This window comes from Neophocaena asiaeorientalis, unplaced genomic scaffold (assembly GCF_003031525.2).
Source record: "Neophocaena asiaeorientalis asiaeorientalis breed wild unplaced genomic scaffold, Neophocaena_asiaeorientalis_V1.1 scaffold43, whole genome shotgun sequence".
Taxonomy (NCBI): domain Eukaryota; kingdom Metazoa; phylum Chordata; class Mammalia; order Artiodactyla; family Phocoenidae; genus Neophocaena; species Neophocaena asiaeorientalis.
In genome coordinates, this window is record NW_020173674.1 from 15,048,592 (window position 1) to 15,065,667 (window position 17,076).

Genomic DNA, 17,076 nt, shown 5'->3' on the forward strand with positions numbered 1-17,076 from the left:
CACATATGGACAGAGGGCTGGCCCCAGGCCAGAAAGTTCTGGCAGACTTTGAGCTGAGTAAGCAGGAAACTGGGGTGGTGAGAACCTGTCACCCTGTCCCCTCACACACGTGTCCCAGAGAGCGAGGGGGAAGCCAGGAGGGAGACGAGGCCTGGGGCTGCTACCCCTTCCTGCCCTTAAACTCAGGACTTGTGCCCCATCAGTCAGAATTGGACAAAAAGGAAGGGTGGTACTGGGACGACACAGGTAATGAGATCCACCACTTCCTGGAATGTTGTCTCCTTCCTGGGCAAGGGGCTACACACTTGATATCCATCACCTCATTTAATCTTGACCATGAAGCCTGCAGTTGTAATGACTATCTTCATCTAACAGGAGAGTACACTGAGTTCACCTGCCCCAGCTAAGAAATAGCCCTGAAATTCATCTAATACCAAAGCTGTGCTCTCCCTCCTGGATTAACCTGCCTTATGATTTACAAATAATGCATGGAAGTGTGACGTAAGTAGCAAGAGTGAATCCCTTTTCTACTTGGTCAACGAAAAGATGGGAGCTTGAGTCCAAACAGGATGCGGGAATCACTGGATCCCAATGCCACCGCAGCTCCATGAACAGACATAAAAGTTCTGGACTGAGGGAGGTGGTGGTCTCACCCACCTTGGCTGGACTCAGAACACAGCTGGAGCTCTGGCCTCAGCTCTGAGGGCTGAACTATGATAGTGCCAAGTTCAGGCCACAGTCCACCCAGGAGAGGGTCAAGAGAGCAAGAAGTGTAGAGAGCACCTCGACCTGCATCCTCAGAGGGATGCAGAGGTAACTACGACCCTGCACCCAGAAGATGAGAAGCTGTGGGGTGGGGACACAGGAGAATAGATCTCAGTGCGGCACAAGGAGGCATGTTGACCTGTCAGAGACAGCCCAAGGCGGCCCAAGGAGGCAGAGGCTGCAATGGAGGCTATGAGCCTCAAGTCCCTGGTTGGGCGAATACTGACAACCACGTGGCAGGAACTTTGGGGTGGAGAATCTGCCAAGCATTCTCTGCCAAGAATCTGCCAAGGCCTTTAAGTCCCTTCCAGCCTTTGCAGAGGTGACCCGCTTGACCCACACCCGACCCTCTGAATGAGCAGGCGGAGAATATCCATTCACCCTACAGAGGCAATGGAGGTGCTCAGAGAGGCTGAGCAACTTGCCCAAGGTCACACAGTGGAGCAGAGCTGGACTGGGACTCAGGTCTTCCTCCAAATCACACTGGGGTGGGTAAGAGGTTAATCAAGCTCACCTGGACCACTGGCTTCTGTTCTCACCTTTGGCATCTCTAAAGCCTTCCCGGAATCAAGGAGAATCAGGATGTCTCCCTCACTAACCTCTTTCAACTCTATCATGGTCTCTTCACCCCCACGATTGAAGCTTTAGTTCAGGGCCACATCCTCTCCACCCTGCACTGTCCTGGATCATTCCAGCAGCCTCTCAACCAGCCTCCCTAACTGTGCCTCATCTTCCTCTAAACACCAGTAGTGCAAAACCTTGGCTGCACATTGGAATCACCTGGGGAGCTTTAAAATATACTAATACTTCTCCATAAGTTACACATAAAGCAACAGTAATCAAAACAGCATGGTACTGGCATAAGGATAGATATATGGACCAGTGGAATAGAACTGAGAATCCAGAAATAAACCTACACATCTATGGCCAATGGATTTTCAACAAGGGTGCCAAGATTATTCAATGGGGAAAAACAGTCTCTTCAACGGTGGTCCTGGAGTAACTGGATATCCACGGGCCAAAAGAATGAAGTTGGACCCCTACCTCACACCATGTACAAAAATTAACTCGAAATGAATCAATGACCTAAATATAAGAGCTAAAGCCTTAAAACTCTTAGAAGAAAACACAGAGGTAAATCTTTATGACCTTGGATTTGGCAATGGATTCTTAGCTATGACACCAAAAGTACAAGCAACAAAAGGAAAAACAGATAAGTAGGTACAGGCTCTGCTGTGGTGGCAGCCAGGCCTCCTTTACCACCACCCACCCCAACCAGCCACCTGCTTCCCACTGTCAGATCTCAGCAGGAGGACAATCTAGAGGCCTCCTAAAGATTGCCTTCACTCATTTGCTCAGCCTGCTATAGAGGGCTGGCTGGGGAGACAAAAACATCAAGGGATTCCCCTTTCTGCCTGACCTCCAAACTCCATGCAAGGCTGGGTGGAGAACGCAGGAGCAGTGCAACCATGGGAGCTGTGGGCTGTCATTGCAGGCATGTGGGGTGCTCTGGGGACACATGGGGACCACCATGAATGCCATGGGGTGATGCTGTGAGTTCCTGGGGGGTGCTTCACGAATGCCTTAGGTGGCTCTATGGGCACCATGGGGAGCCACTGTAGTGCTGTGGGGAGTCCCTATGGACACACACAGGGCACCTCTGTAGGTGTGGAGGGGTGCCTTTGCGGGCACTGTGGGTGCCGTGGGTAGCTACGGTAAACACACTATCCTTAGGGCAGGAGCCCCATGTTTGGATCCTAACCTTGCTGCGTTTTAGAGGTGAACTCTGGAATAATTTACCACTTTTCTGAACCCGTTTTCCTCACTTAAAAAGAGCTTATTAATCCCTGCCTCTTGGGGTGTGGGGGGGGATCAGGGATTACCTACAGAAAGGGCCCGGGAAAGATCACCAGGAGTGAAGTGTAAACCATGGGATAAAGGCTCAGGGAGAACTGTTCACACCCGAGATGGCCCCATGCCCCAGGGGTGTCAGAACAGAGCTGACACAACCCAGGCCCTTCATCTCAGGCCTTTTTTAGACCATTCACAGAGAGAGGTATGTGTCTCCAGGGTAACCCCACTGTGTGGTCACAAACACCCAGCTTTCACATCCCAAGAGCCTGCGCCTCTTCAAGGAGGTCACCTTGGGAGGCTCCCCACATTATTCCAGGGGGCTGCCCTCGTTCAAAGCACACAGGATCATCTCGCCGGTGATTTCCTGGCCCTCATAACCACCTGGGGGGGTGGGGTGTGCACGCTGTTTGCCCATTTTATAGATAAGAAAACTGAGACTCTGGGCAATCAAAGCACTCACCCGGAGTCAAACAGCTACTGAAGGGCAGAGCTTCGACTCAGCCTCCACCAGCCCCCAGCAAACATTTCCCGCAACAGCTCACGCCTGTCTGCCCGTCGCTGACACTCATCTCTGGATTCTCCCTGTGACTCTATAATTTCTGTTTCCTGACTAACAACAGGGGCCAGGCAAAATTACTCTGCTCCCTCAGCAGCCCTGCTGAAGGTAAACCAAGAACAACGGCCCCCTTGCTGCTTTTTTTCTGTACTTAAAGAGATTCTTTCCTCTCGTCTGAGGCCCACGGCTTCCCCTGATGGAGAAACATCCCGAGGAAGTTAAGCTTTTTCTGACTCGCTTCAGTGCCTTCTCCTGATTAAGAAAACCCGGGGGGATCCAGGCTCTGTGATAAGGTGATAGCTTCCTGCAGGGACCAGGGCGGCTGCTGCCAGGAGGCTTACAATGAAGATCATGGCCCAGGAGGCTGGCAGACCAGGGTGAGCTGTGGGACACAGAGGCTGTCGAGGGAGTGAGAGAAGCCCCCCAGGCCCCGGCCTCGCTGCTCCTCTGCCCCTGACCTCTTGGATGGGCCTTGACATGGCCCTGTTTTACCTGCTGCTAGGACCTGGCCACCCTGCCTTGGACTCCAGCCTAAAATAATCCCGGCCGGCCAGGGGGCACATCCAAAGTTAAGAGGATGAGCTTGGAGACCAGGTGAATATCAATCACATCAGTGAGTCAGAAAGTGGCCGGTGCTTCCCAACCACGGGCACCAGAGGCAGCTGAAATCGCAAACACCATCAGGCGGCTGGGCGCAGCACTTTAACCTGGGTACACGCCATCCACCCTCACGGCAGCCCCAGGAGGGGGAAGGCCGGTGGAGGGGGTCTGTAGGGAGGGATGGTGTGGGGAGATTTCTTCAGCCCCCTCATCTCATCTTCTCCCCAAAACAACCCCATGAATGAGTGTGATGTTCCCATTTCAGAGATCAGAAAATCAAGACTCACAGAGATTTTACGAAGAGCCCAAAGTTTAAGAAGAAAAATTCTAGGAAAGAACTCACTTCCATGTCTTTTTCAGGAAATGAATTTCAGAGAGGTGATTTGGCTTCAAGGATTTTTTTAACCTTAAGATTCAAGTCATAGAGCTGGTAAGCAAAATGCACAAGAATGCTTGGGTAGTTCAGGGAGGGGCTTCAAGTAAGCCACATTACTTACTGCTGTGTGACCTTGAGCAAGTCACTTAACTTCTCTGAGGCCTGGTTTTCTCTTCCCTGAAATGGAGGTGATAACAGGGCTGTTGGTAGAGGGACTGAACATAGCCCTCCACTTGGCACGGAGAAGCCCTCAGTCAGTGTTGCTTAATCTGACTCTTCTGATCAGTTAGGACTCAAACACGGTCGCATCTGCACCTCAGACCCTGTGGTCTTTCCCCTGAGGCTCTGAGTCATCCTTTGACCAAGACTGCCAATCAAGCCTCCTCAGAGCTTTCAAACGCCCTCTCCTCTCCACAGCCATGCCCAAGCCCCACCTCCATCTCTGCCTCCCAGCTGCCCCCAAATCTGCCCTTCCCCCAGCTCAGCCCTGGTCTTGGGACCTCAGCAACTGAGGCCCTGCGGGCTGGAACAGAGATTCAAGTCACTGCTGCCCCACTTTACAGATGCGAAAATGAGGCCCAATGAGGGAAATGGCTTGTAAGGGCTCTTGAGGCACAATGGTGCCACAGACTGGGCCAGAGGACAGATATCCTGGCTCCTCATTCAGGAACCTTCCCTGAGGCGACCCAGCCAGTCACCAGTCCTGGGATTGTGGGCAGCGCAAGAAGCTCCCAGAGCCCAAGAAGCAGACCAAGGCTTCTCCGTTCCCAATTCCGTCATGGAATTTGGTGATTGGTCCTAGTCCTTGTGGATTTGAACTTTATCCAAAAAGACAGTCCTGGAATGGGGGAGGGGATGGGTGAGGGAAGGGCTAGAAATCACCCCGGGAAGGTATTTCCTTCCCACAATCCCAAGACCATGGTGGGTGTGGAGGAAGGGGAGGCATGGCAGGGGTCCTTGACAGAGGCGGGACCCTGCGTGATCCCCCCAGGAGCTCCGCTTTCCCTGGGAGGGCTCACTCTCTCCAGCCCTTCAACCCTCACTTCCTGGATCGACTCAGGACCCAGCATGACCTTCGGCCCCGTCAGTGGGGTGGCACCCAGTCTGGTGAGACCCCATCGGCCTCTGTCTCCTCACCCCTCACCTTCGCTCCCCAGCCCTGAGCAAACATCTGGGGGTGAGGACAAGAGAAAAGCCGCCCTTTGCCTGCCCTGCCCTCCAGCACGAGCTGAGAGCTTTCTCACTCAGAAATGGAGAGTCTGGAGGGGCAGGAAGGAGAGAGAAGATTAGACCCTCTTATTTGAATACGTTAAGATCCACACTCCCATGTCGCCAATCATACCTCTTTCTACTGGTGTCTTTTCCTTTCAGGGGTGTCAAGATTCTCTTGAAGTCTCTTTCTGATGGTAGCTTCAGGATAAACTCTAGAAGGAAAAGAGGGAGAAATACATTTTAAAAAAGCAAGTGTGGGAGGCATGTGGCTTCCGGGGGCCACTTCGTCCAGATGTGCACCCGCTCCCTCCTCCCATCTCTGAAGGTGCAGAAGCCACAGGCCCCGTGGCCAGAAAGACAGAAGCAAGCACCCAGCCCCACAGAGGGTCCCAGGATGGCATCCCCAGAGCCTAGGGACTGGGGCATATTTTCAGTCTTCCAAAATCAGGAAGCCTGCACAACGTCCCTGTGATGAGACGGAGCGTGCCGTAACCACAGCGACACATTTGTATCACTTTGCTTCTAGCTAGAATAGTATCATCTTGGTGTGGGAACTCCATTTTCCTCAGGCAGAAAAAAGGCTTTCTGAGTCATTTTGAAAATGCAAAAGCGAATTAATCATTGCCTAATGAATGCAGGATTTGGGGCAGACGGAGATTTTCAAGATCTGGTATCCGTGAAGAGATAAGTGATATGTGGAGAAATCTTTAGTGGTGAGAAAAGCAGCTCAGCCCCAGAGTGCAGGGGCGAGAAGTCCAGCCTCTCCCCCGACCCCTGCCTCCTCTCTGTCAGTTTGACAAAGAGTTCCCAGGTCACGGGAGAAGGATCAAATTCACCATGTCCAGGCCACATACCTGTCAGCCAAGGCTTAGGCCGGTCCCAGGGGACTAGCTTGTTCACAAACCCAGCTGAGTAACAAAAGGGCAAAACTTCACAGCGGAGTGGGAGCGGGGAGGGCTAAGCACCCCCATCCTTCCCTTCCCAACAACCTGGCGGCACAGAAGAAGCCCTGATCAGCTTTCACATTGTCTCAAATGACGATGACAATAATCGACGCCCTCAACAACTCCATGAGAAAGTATGGCCACTTTAGAGAGAAGGACCATGGTGAGTTCAGAGGCATTAACTCACCCAAGGTCTTACCACTGAAAAGGGGCAGGGCCAGGGCTACACTCGGGTCCGCGGGAAGTCAAGTCCCTTGCAAGTGCATCTCCATGGTGGGAGAGGAGCAATCAGGAGAGCAATGAGTTCAAGGTCGACTCTGTAGATCCCAACACCCGTGCCCCCTGGGCACATAAGAAGTTCTCAGAACTCCCTGCTAACTGATGGGGAACAGGGCTTGGCCAGAGGACGTGATCTCGTTTTATTTCGCTATCTCTGCCTCAGACGTCCACCCAGGCAGTGTCAGCCCAAGGGACCTCAAGTGTCATGGGCCAGACTAAGGCTAGTCAGAGGAATTCATGATACATATACACATCCATATACATATACAGCCATATCCGTATCCATAAACATGCATATACATATGGATATGGATGAATATAATATAATATAATTTTCATTTTTAACTATAAAAGTGAAAGTTTTTCCATACTCGTTCATTCTATTTAACAGATAAACCCACTGCAAACTCTTTGTAATATGACGTTGTAGGCTATATTACATGTAATCACACATAAGCTTGTGCCCATGGGGGCCCACAAGCAGACAGTGGCAATTTTTTACACAAATGGGATCTTACCTCGCACGTTCTACAACCCCAGTTATCAGTGATACGGTGTCTACCTCTGTGAGTGAGCACACATGCACCTTCTGGAGTCTTTCTCACAGCTGCACAGTATCCCATGGGAAGTGTGGACCACAACGTACTCACCTCTCCCACCACGGATACGTGGATATTTCCATCTCTGGCCATTACCACTTTGCGGCAACGGTCCCCTCGGTGCCCACATTTCTGTGTGGAAAAGTTCATGCAGTTCCAAAGCCCGGATGCCCCGAAGTGGGACTGCCGGGCAGAGGCTCTGCACACATCACATTTGGCAAACTGCCTTCCCAAAATACTGGATCAACTGCCCTCAAATAGCAGGGCAGGAGCCCCTTTGCTTGAATGCAAATTTGAACCCAGGGTTCAGCCTACAGAGTTGCTTTTCTGCTCCCCTCCTGGTGGCCTGGGAGGTCGCATCCCCTGGATGAGGGAGGAGTTTATTTCTTGGCTCACGCAGAGGTCCACCCCTCCACTTCCCCCAGAGCATCTCCCAGTTCCCGGCCCACCTGAGCCGGGAACTACATTTACCGGCTCAGAACTGATAATGAGCTTTTATGAGCTCTGGGGACCGCGAAGAACACGTATTAATGTCAAGTGTGCCTGTCAGCCACGCAGCCCGGGAGAATGTTACACATTAACAAAATTAAAGGCTGCAGCCACGCCGGGGAAGGAGCCGAAGGCTGCACATCTGGCAGTGTGGGCAAGCCCCGTCAATAACAAAATTACTTTTCAGGTTTCTCACTCCCGAGCCTGAAGCTGTCTCCCATCTTCGATGGAATTCTGCCTTCCTGCAGACTAAGAGGAGATTGGCTTATTACCAGCCTGCCAGGAGAGGCAAAATCCAGCACTAATCCTAATTCCCATTTAAGCAGATCTACATTGTGTGAGGAAAACCAGCTGCGCTCGGAATTTCTTCCCCCTTTCCCCTGAGATCTCATTCCAGCCCCCTCCTCTCCGTGGGGGAGGGAGGTCACTACAGATGTCAGGCCCGGAGCCCTCCCAGGAGGGGGGAAAAGAATCCCGAGGTTTAGGGCCAAGACGGGAACTGGGGCTGGGTGACAAGAGGCAGCGTTGAAAGGTGGTGGGCTGGGTGATGGTGGTCGCCGTTGACCCGGCTGTCTTGTGCCGTGGAAGGGAGAGGCCCCTTGTTCTGGCCCCAGACCTGCTCTTGCTTTTGTACAAAGATCCCCGCCGCCCCCAGGTTGGAAGTGGCACAGGTTGGGATCCTGAGTCCAACTCTAACTAGCTTCGTGACCTTGAGCAAATGACCTTCCTATTCTGTGCTCAACTCCTCATCTGGGAAACAGGGTTAACAACAGCTGATGCCTCCTAAGAGGCTGTGAGGATTACGTGAGGAACGCATACGCAGGACTTAGCCGAGAGCCTGGCACACGATACCCTATTTCTTGAATGTAGGACTCCGCAGGTTATAATCGTACCATTATTATACAGACTTCTAAGAAAAAGAAAACACTGCCTGTTATGACATGTCACTTTTTGTATGATGCATCCTGGTTTTAGAGACCTTAAAATATATATATTTTTTAAAAGTGTGCCTTAGAATCCATGAAATATATAGTAAGAGCTTAATCAGTGGTACTTAGTGATATTGGCCAGGTGCGCCCATTTTGCAAGGTCTAGTTCAAAGCTTAGACCTTCTTCCTCCTCTTCTTTCTTCCAATCAAAGCAAATCTGCACTGGGTGGGGATACCAGCCCTCAATTTATAAGAAAAATTTCTGATAGCCACTTCAGTATCTTGGATAGGACCCGGATGAGAGACTTAAATATCTACCCTGATGATTCCTACTCTAGAACAGAGCACCCCTGTGTAACGGGACACCCAGATCAAAGACTCTTCACTCTTCTCCCAGGCAATGTTCCTCTACCATCCCATGTCTCCCAAATCATCCCTGCCTCTCCATCCTCACTGCCCCTGCCAGCCCCGCCTGGGCTCAGCCTGATCGTTGCATATCTGCTTGCTGCAAACAAGCTCCTGCTGGACTGCCAGCCTGCAGCTGTCCCTTCCAACCTGCCCTCTCCTCTGCTGTCAGACTGAGTCCATAAATGTCTTTCTCTCCTGCTTCAGTGGGTTCCCTGGCCTCCCTTTGCCTATACACAGGACCTTTTATCATCTGATCCCCAGTTGCCTTTTCAGGCCCATCTTCAGGTCCTCACAATATGCACAGACCCAACAGTTAAGCTGAACTCACCTGGACTCACACGCCCCACCAACACACTCAGCCCAAACTTGCTGCTGTTCACTCTGCCTGGAAGTCCGTTCTTCCTTTCCTAACCCTGAACTGCAGCCCCCCACACACTCCCCAAATCACCTGGCAAACTCCTACCCATCCTGTAAAACCTTCCTTCGATATCTCCTCTGAGAAACCTTCCCAGACTTCCACAGCCATGATTAATCACTGTTCTCTGGGCTCTATGAGTTCCTGAAAGATGGCGATGATGTCTCAATTCCTGACTCAGATAATAATAGCGGGATAAATGGATAGTTGCTATGATAGATAGATGGATGGGTAGAGAATGGATCTATACAAGAACGGAATGGTAGAAGAGAAAAAGAGGAACTAGGCTGTAGTTGGTTGCAGGGATGGATGAATAATTGAAGGGATAGAAAGACGAATGAATGGATACATGCATGGATGCATGCAGGAATGGATGGATAAATGAATGCAAGCATGCATGGATGCATGGAAGCAGAAATGGATGGATGGATGGATGGATGGAGAAATGGAGAAATGAACAGGACAGTTGGAAGGTGAATATATCTGTAAAAGAATGGGTTAAATGAAGAGTGGGAAAGCAAAACCAGGTTAACAGAGATAAGAGAGGGAACAAATGACTCTCAGCTACTTGTATAATTTTCTCTGGACCCCGAGAAGCTGAGCCTCTTGCATCTATGAATGTACTTTGCTTTAGTCCTTTATGGATCCTAGCAGAGACCACTCAGTCAAACACTGTCAGCCCCCAGCTCCACCCCATTTCAACACTCGCTCTAGCTGTGGAGCTACAAGTTGAGGCCTCAGGAAGGAGGGGTCACAATTACCTCTTGCCTTGGCCTTGGCTGACGCAAGCGGTGAAGCACAGTGCCACAAGGAGACCAAAGTTTCCCTGTGTCTGAGTCAAGCCCCGGTCTGAGGGGCAGTTGGTTTGCCAGCTGTGTGCAGTAGGCCTGGGACAGGCCAACTGCTGATGGAAGTTCCATGCTCCCCTCTGAAAAGATGCCATTTGGAAGAACCCTAAAATGGCTGGAGGGTCAGGGTAGGTAGACAGTATAGCAGCGTTTGGATGGTCACCTGTTAGTGGGCTTTGGTGGGGACGAATCCCCCACTAGCGCCTGCTGCCTCTCTGCAGTGTGCAGCAGGGTAGGTGGTAGGTGGGAGCCCTCCGCATCAAATGGCAGTAAGCACTGTGGTCAAGAGACCAGGCTTTCCTATTCCACAGGCCGGGGTTTGAATCTCGGTGAGGCCAGCTGCCACCCGTGGAGCCTTGGGAAAGTTCCTTAACCCACGGAACCTCAGGTTATTCACCTGCGAAGTATGGGCCATCACAGTCCTACCCCACTGGCCTGAGCTGCGGACTAGATGAGCTAACGGATTATAAGTGATTCCCACAGTGCTCAGCCCAGAATTGGCCCTTGGAGGCCACAGGAATTATGTAAAGTAGAACCTGCTGGTACTCTCTGCAAAAAGGGTAGTGGCCATGATCAATGGTTCCAAGTCATACTCCTCAGGACCCTTCCCTCTCTCCCTTAGGGGTCTACATTCAGAACAGATGGAGTCTACACCCCATATACACATCCTACCACTTAATTCACAGCAGCTGGACTTTCTGATCGTTTATATATTAAGTTTCCACATGATGTTGAAGGTGACTGATTGAGAGCCTCTTGATATCCTAGAATCCCAAGTCAGTAGGATTTCAGAGGAGGTGGAGAGCTGGGAAGGCTTCCTGGAAGAGGCAGCAAGGAAAGGAGAGAGGGAGGAAGGTGATCAGCTCAATGATGAGCCTCTTCCTGGCTAGCTCCTGCTAGAAATCTCTCCCCAACCCCCCTCCACTCTAGCCACCCAAAGTGGACCAGCCATCCTTCTGAGTTCTGTGACCAAAAGGACTCTTGGTCTTGTGCCACAAGAAGCGGCAGCAGCGTCCTCAGCGAGTCCCAGAAGCCGGCTCAGCCTCGGGCCCCTCTCCCCACACTGATGCCAGGCCACAGGGTCCATCCAGGCTGGGCCATTGCCAGCCTGGTGCATCGCTTGTTGACGGATAAAAGCTCTGCAATTTACGGCTCCAAAGCAAAGCTGGGGCTTTGTTTTGCTTTGTTTTAAATTAGCAAAGCAGGGGGTTGGCGGGGGGAGAGGGAGAGGAGCCAAGGCTTATTCAGGACGAGCTCCTGCTGTGTCCTGCATCTCAGCGATCCCCTGGGCAGCCCTTAATGAAGCCGCCTGAGCGCACCGTGCCCCTGCCTTGTCTCTCCACCTGCACTTGTCTGGCTGGGGGAGTCAGAGCGCTTCCCAGTGCCGCCCGCCCTGTCACTCAGCCCCATCACCCTCTGTTCCCATAATGAGTCCCTGAATGAGCCTGTTAACTGTGCCCCAGGGTCACAATGGGGCTGAAGGGGGAGCCATGACAGCCTCAGAAAGACTGGGATTTATGATTTACTTTTGCTCTGGGAGTGGAGGGCCACTCCCTACCTGTCATTGGGCACAGCGCAGTGGGTGCTGGCACGGCTAGCGAGGGCCCCGGAGGGTCTGCCCGATGGGCGAGGGACTCCCAATCTGAGCCCATTGGCTCTTGGTGGCTTGGGGAGGGTGAAAGGGCCCAGAAGAGAGATGGACCAACCCCATAAATTAACATGTGAAGCTGTTTATTCTCAATGCAACTGTCATTAGTGAACATCTCCTCTGCACCTGCCGGCAGGTCTGGAGCTTTTCTGCACGTGCCAGCCAGGGTCTCCACTGCCCTCCCCCACAGGATGCATACAACAGACGCCACCGCCAAGATGCTCTTCGGAGCAGGAAGGAGAACTGGGGAGACCCCCTGTCACCAGTGGGCATTGCCCTGCATCTGCTCACCCTCTTTCCTGTCTGGAAGCACGTTTTTGGTACCTGAGGAGGGTAAGGACAAGGGCTACGCATACACTGGAGCTGACTTTACTTCTGATCTTCACTCCTCTTCCTCCCACACTGCAAGAACAATATTACCAGTCTTCCCATGTTACAGATGAGGAGAGGGAGCCTGAGCCACAGCATTTTTATGTAATTAAACATCGGTTTAGTTCATGGGGAAAGGGAAACAGAATCAACAGCAGTGTCTGCTAAGGAAGGCTCACTCATTCTCACAAGGAGATGGGGTTCCAGCAGACCTGTCAGGCAAGTGCCCAGCATTTGGTCCCAGAGGGATCCGGAGGCCCTAATCGTTTAAGGGACTTATCTCTGAAGATGCAGCCTGGCTTGCCTGGCCTTTGTTCATCTGTGTGAACAAAGAAATGAAAGATGTGAGCCCCACAACTCTTGTACCAAGTGACCAGCATTCTCCTCTTTACTAGCAAAGAAAGGAAGTGATGCTCAGAGAGGTCAAGCGTCTTGTCTGCAGTGACAGAGCTGGACCAGGCAGAGGGAGGACCAGAACCCACCATTTTGTCTGCAGCCAAAGCGTTGGAGCCACTTCGCCTGAGTCCAGCCTGCATTAGGCTAACCCCATAGTGTCTGTCCTTCCAACAATGCATCTGAGAGGTTCTCAGGCCGTTGGGCTGTTCAATCAAAGATACCTGGTGTTTCAAAGCCTTCAAGAACAATCCAGCACTTCTAGCACAGGGTTCAAGAAGAGCTAACTAAGTCTGTCTCAGTGCTGAAGCTGACTTGGGCACAAAATGTATCTCAACACACTTGCAGACCTTGAACTCAACGGGGATCCGCCGTGCAGTCAGTCATACACCTACGGGAACGCCTGTGAGAGGATATTCTGCCTCTGAGAGAAGCAGTATTAAAAAGCCACACGACAGTAATAGAGATGTTTCCAAACTGGCTGCCCTGCCGCTAGCAAGGAAACCAAAAGCTGAGAACTCATCACTAAAGGGCCAACCCCACAGCCAACCACAGCTCTCCTCCGCAACGCGGGGCTATTAATTCAGACTTTATAACCCACAGGGCTGCAGTGGAATCTGGGCAAAGGGCACCCCAACTCCTTGTAATTCTTCCCTGCTCAAGTCCCTGTAAATATATTCCAATGTAGAAAAGCGTCTGCGGGAGGGAAGATGGCAGATCTATTAGCATTTTGATGGGTTTTCCCAACACATGGAACAAGAGAGCTTTAAAATTCACAGCCCAGAGATTAATCCTTCCATCACATCTCTCCCTCCACAGCTGGAAGTGGCCAAGGACTTTTTACCCCTTTCAGACCTTGATTAGGATAGAAAGTTAGGAACTCAGAGAGCTCAGTCTTCAGAGTCCTACAGAGAAGAGACAGCTGGGTTTTCTAGACCAAGTGTATAGAGTCCTCCAAACACAATTAAACGGCAGAATCAGGGATAGGGGAGGTGGAAGGCTGTGACACTGTGCGGGGGTTGGGAGCTTCTCTGACTCAACAGAAGAACACGGCCAGTTCCGGAGAGGAGCCCTGCTTGTTCCCACAGCAAGGTTCGCCTTTTGTAACTGACAAAGGCCAGGCTTCTTAACATCCCTGCTCGCTCACTCGACAAGCATCTTGGAAGAATCACGATGTGCCACATATTAGGTGCTTGAGAGAGAAGGATCAGGAAGACAGTTCAGCTCAACAAATCCCTGACCTCAAGAAACTCAGTCTAGGGGCTTCCCGGTGGCGCAGTGGTTAAGAATCAGCCTGCCAATGCAAGGGACGCGGGTTCGAGCCCAGGTCCGGGAAGATCCCACATGCCATGGAGCAACTGAGCCCGTGCGCCACAACTACTGAGCCTGTGCTCTAGCGCCTGCAAGCCACAAATACTGGGCCCACGTGCCACAACTGCTGAAGCCTGTGTGCCTAGAGCCCGTGCTCTGCAACAAGAGAAGCCACGACAATGAGAAGCCAGCGCACAGCAATGAAGAGTAGCCCCCGCTCGCCGCAACTAGAGAAAGCCCGTGCGCAGCAACGAAGACCCAATGCAGCCAAAAATAAAAACAAATAAATAAATTAAAAAAAAAAAAAAGAAACTCAGTCTAGATGGGGAGAGAGAGAGAGAGAGAGAGAGAGAGAGGGAAATGGATGAACACAATAAAACGCAGCAGGCGACTGAGATCAACGCAGTTGTCCTGGGACCTCGAGATGGCAGGGGATGGGGGCACTTCAATCAAGCTGGGCTGGAGAGCTGGTCACACCCTTGGGGGATCCTGGTCCTTCCTCAAAACTTTCTTTTGAAAATGAATGTGATGGAATATTAAGTGTAGAAGGCAAGGTGTGTAGTTTTCTAGTGTATGATCAGAAAGAAGATACCGCTAAGGTAAATGATAAGCAAACTTTCAACATCATGCTGGAGCGCGGTTTAGCAGACTCACCCAAGGGGTCATTATCTAGGGGATTCTAGAGAAATGTAACTTTGACTCATGGGAGGTGACAGGTGAATTTGTAGATTTGTTTTGGCCCGGTAGAAAAGATAACCCAACGGTTAGGATTAACCTGTGTGTATACAATCCAGCCATCTTCCAGTTCTCTTCCTCCCATGCCTACGTAACCGCTGTTTCTCTCATCTCCAGCTTAGCCAATGAGCATCTCCTGTTGGCTTCCTCATTCACGAGTCAAATCAGTCTCTGACCCACGTTCATTCTAGATGTACATGTGATTCTATAGGATTTATAATTTTTTGAAACTTATACTTTGACAGTACATGCCCAATTACACACACACACACACACACAATGCACAGGGATAAAAATGGAAAAAACTACAGCAAAATGTTACCAATGGGTATCTTTAGGTAGCTGGCGTTTGTATACAAGTGACTTTTATAATCAGAAAAAAAGTGATAAACATTAGTTTTTAAATGCAGAAACACACACCCATGTAAGATTCCCCAGACTAAAAGTTAATACCAGTTGCTTGCCTATCCCATCTGTCAAAGTGGGTGGGGCTCTAAGCACTTAAGAACACCACCTCGTCAAGGCGTCGCCATCATACCACGCCACGCGAAAGGCACCGTTACTCTCCCCATTCTACAGATGAGGAAATCGAATCACGTAGTTAGCCTCCGATCACAGATCTCAACAGTAAGAGCTACGATCTGAACCCCAGGCAGCCTGGCCCTACAGGCTGCCTGCTTAACCACCCTGCCAGACGCCTGCCTCCCAAGTGGAAAAGGAAGAAATAAACACATCTGCCGGGCTGCCAGGGTCAGGCTTGGAGAAGACCGTGTTCCCACCCCCTCCCAGAGTACAGTGTGCTGGGAAGCCAAGCGCGAGCCTCGCCAGCCTTGAATTGAATTCACATGTGTCTCTCCTCTCCCACACTTGCAGGCAGGGACCTGCTCTTCTCCATTCTTGAACCTCCCATCAGGCTGGGATTGGACCCCAGTGGATGCTCAGCAAATGTCTCAGAACACCTCACTCCCTGCTCTGATAGCATACTCCATTCAGGGACTCTAAAAGCCAGCCTCTAATTAATAGTTCACTCCATCTCTCTCTTTGCCCACACAGGCACTACAGACCGGTTTATTACCTAGATCATAAAGCAAAGCGCAGCCTGGCTTCAGCAAAGAGGGGTTTCGGTGTGTTGGAAAGGACCCCAACCTAGGAACCTGGAGGACATGGGCCCTCCCTTTAAATCACTGTGTGACCTTGGGCAAGTCACCAAGCGTCTCTGGGCCATCACCTCCCCTTTAAAATGGGCAGGGGGACCCACTGTGCTATGATGGCCTAGATGTTTTGCCAGCATCAATCTCACTTTCGCTGCCGGGGTGTTTTATATGCAGCAGGAGTGGAGCCCGCACCGCAGACCCACACCTATTGATTCTCACTAAAGCTCTTCACGTGGCAGGTCACTGCTGGTTAAATCTGTGTGGAAAATAGGTTTTGAGGGAGGAGTACCTTGTGATCTGGAAAACCAAATTGGGGTGGAGGGCTGCAAAAGGGGGAGTGGGGAGAGAGAGATGCTTCATCTCAATAGGGCTCTTGAGAGCCCCTACACATCACCCCATCTATGGGTTCATTCTGGTCGCAATTTATTTATTTTTATTTTGGGGTCATCCGCTTGCAGAGGCAGGCACGATTGTTTGGGTAAACACTGTTTCAAAAGATTCCAAATAGAAAGCTTCATTTTCCTTGATTTAACAATAAATATCCATTCAGCCTCTACCTATGACTGTGAGGAAGGCAGGAGACAGAATAACCGTCAGCCACTAAGTAAGCGTCAATATTGAAAGACGCATCTCTAGGTGATTAATTAGGATCAGTGGCCAAAAGGAACACAGGACAGCCCTCTTATAAAAACGGGAAAGGATACTGCCAATGAAAATGATTCTAGCAGACATGCCTCCTTCTGATTCCTGGGTGAGTTACTGCCCCTTTCGGGGTCTCAGTTTCATTCTCTATCACCTAATGGCCTGTGATTCTCAGAATGGGTTTCCCAGGGGTTCCTCAGGAGACACCCAAATGGAGGGGGAGGGGCGGAGGGGGGACCTTCAACAGGGCAGCCCCCTTTTGAGTTATTCTGGAGACACCGAGGCTCCATGGTGAACTTTCTTTGAGGTCTGTGACTACAAGTAAGTTGAATGTCACTGGGCTAAGTCATCACAGCTTCTTTCAGATTGATCCCAGCATCCTGTCTCTTAATCACTGCCTGAAATCACTGCGTTTACTGCCCCAGACAGCCACAGATATCACGCCGGAAGGGGACTTGGGGGAGCAGCTGGTCCTCTCCCTCATTTTACAATGAGTGACTGAGGCCCAGAGAGGGTAAGGGACTTACCCAAGGTTCATAATGAGTTTGTA

General features: G+C 51.0%; 1 protein-coding gene across 2 annotated transcripts in view; it reads right to left on the bottom strand.

Annotated features, from left to right (window-relative positions):
• The window catches only part of TSPAN18 (tetraspanin 18), a 181,888-nt gene that overhangs the window by 143,389 nt on the left and 21,423 nt on the right, over positions 1 to 17,076 (bottom strand). For both annotated transcript variants that reach the window (XM_024749096.1, XM_024749095.1), the window contains exon 2: positions 5,494 to 5,575. The gene's annotated coding sequence lies outside the window, so the exon portion shown is untranslated. The remainder of the gene's footprint in view (positions 1 to 5,493; positions 5,576 to 17,076) is intronic.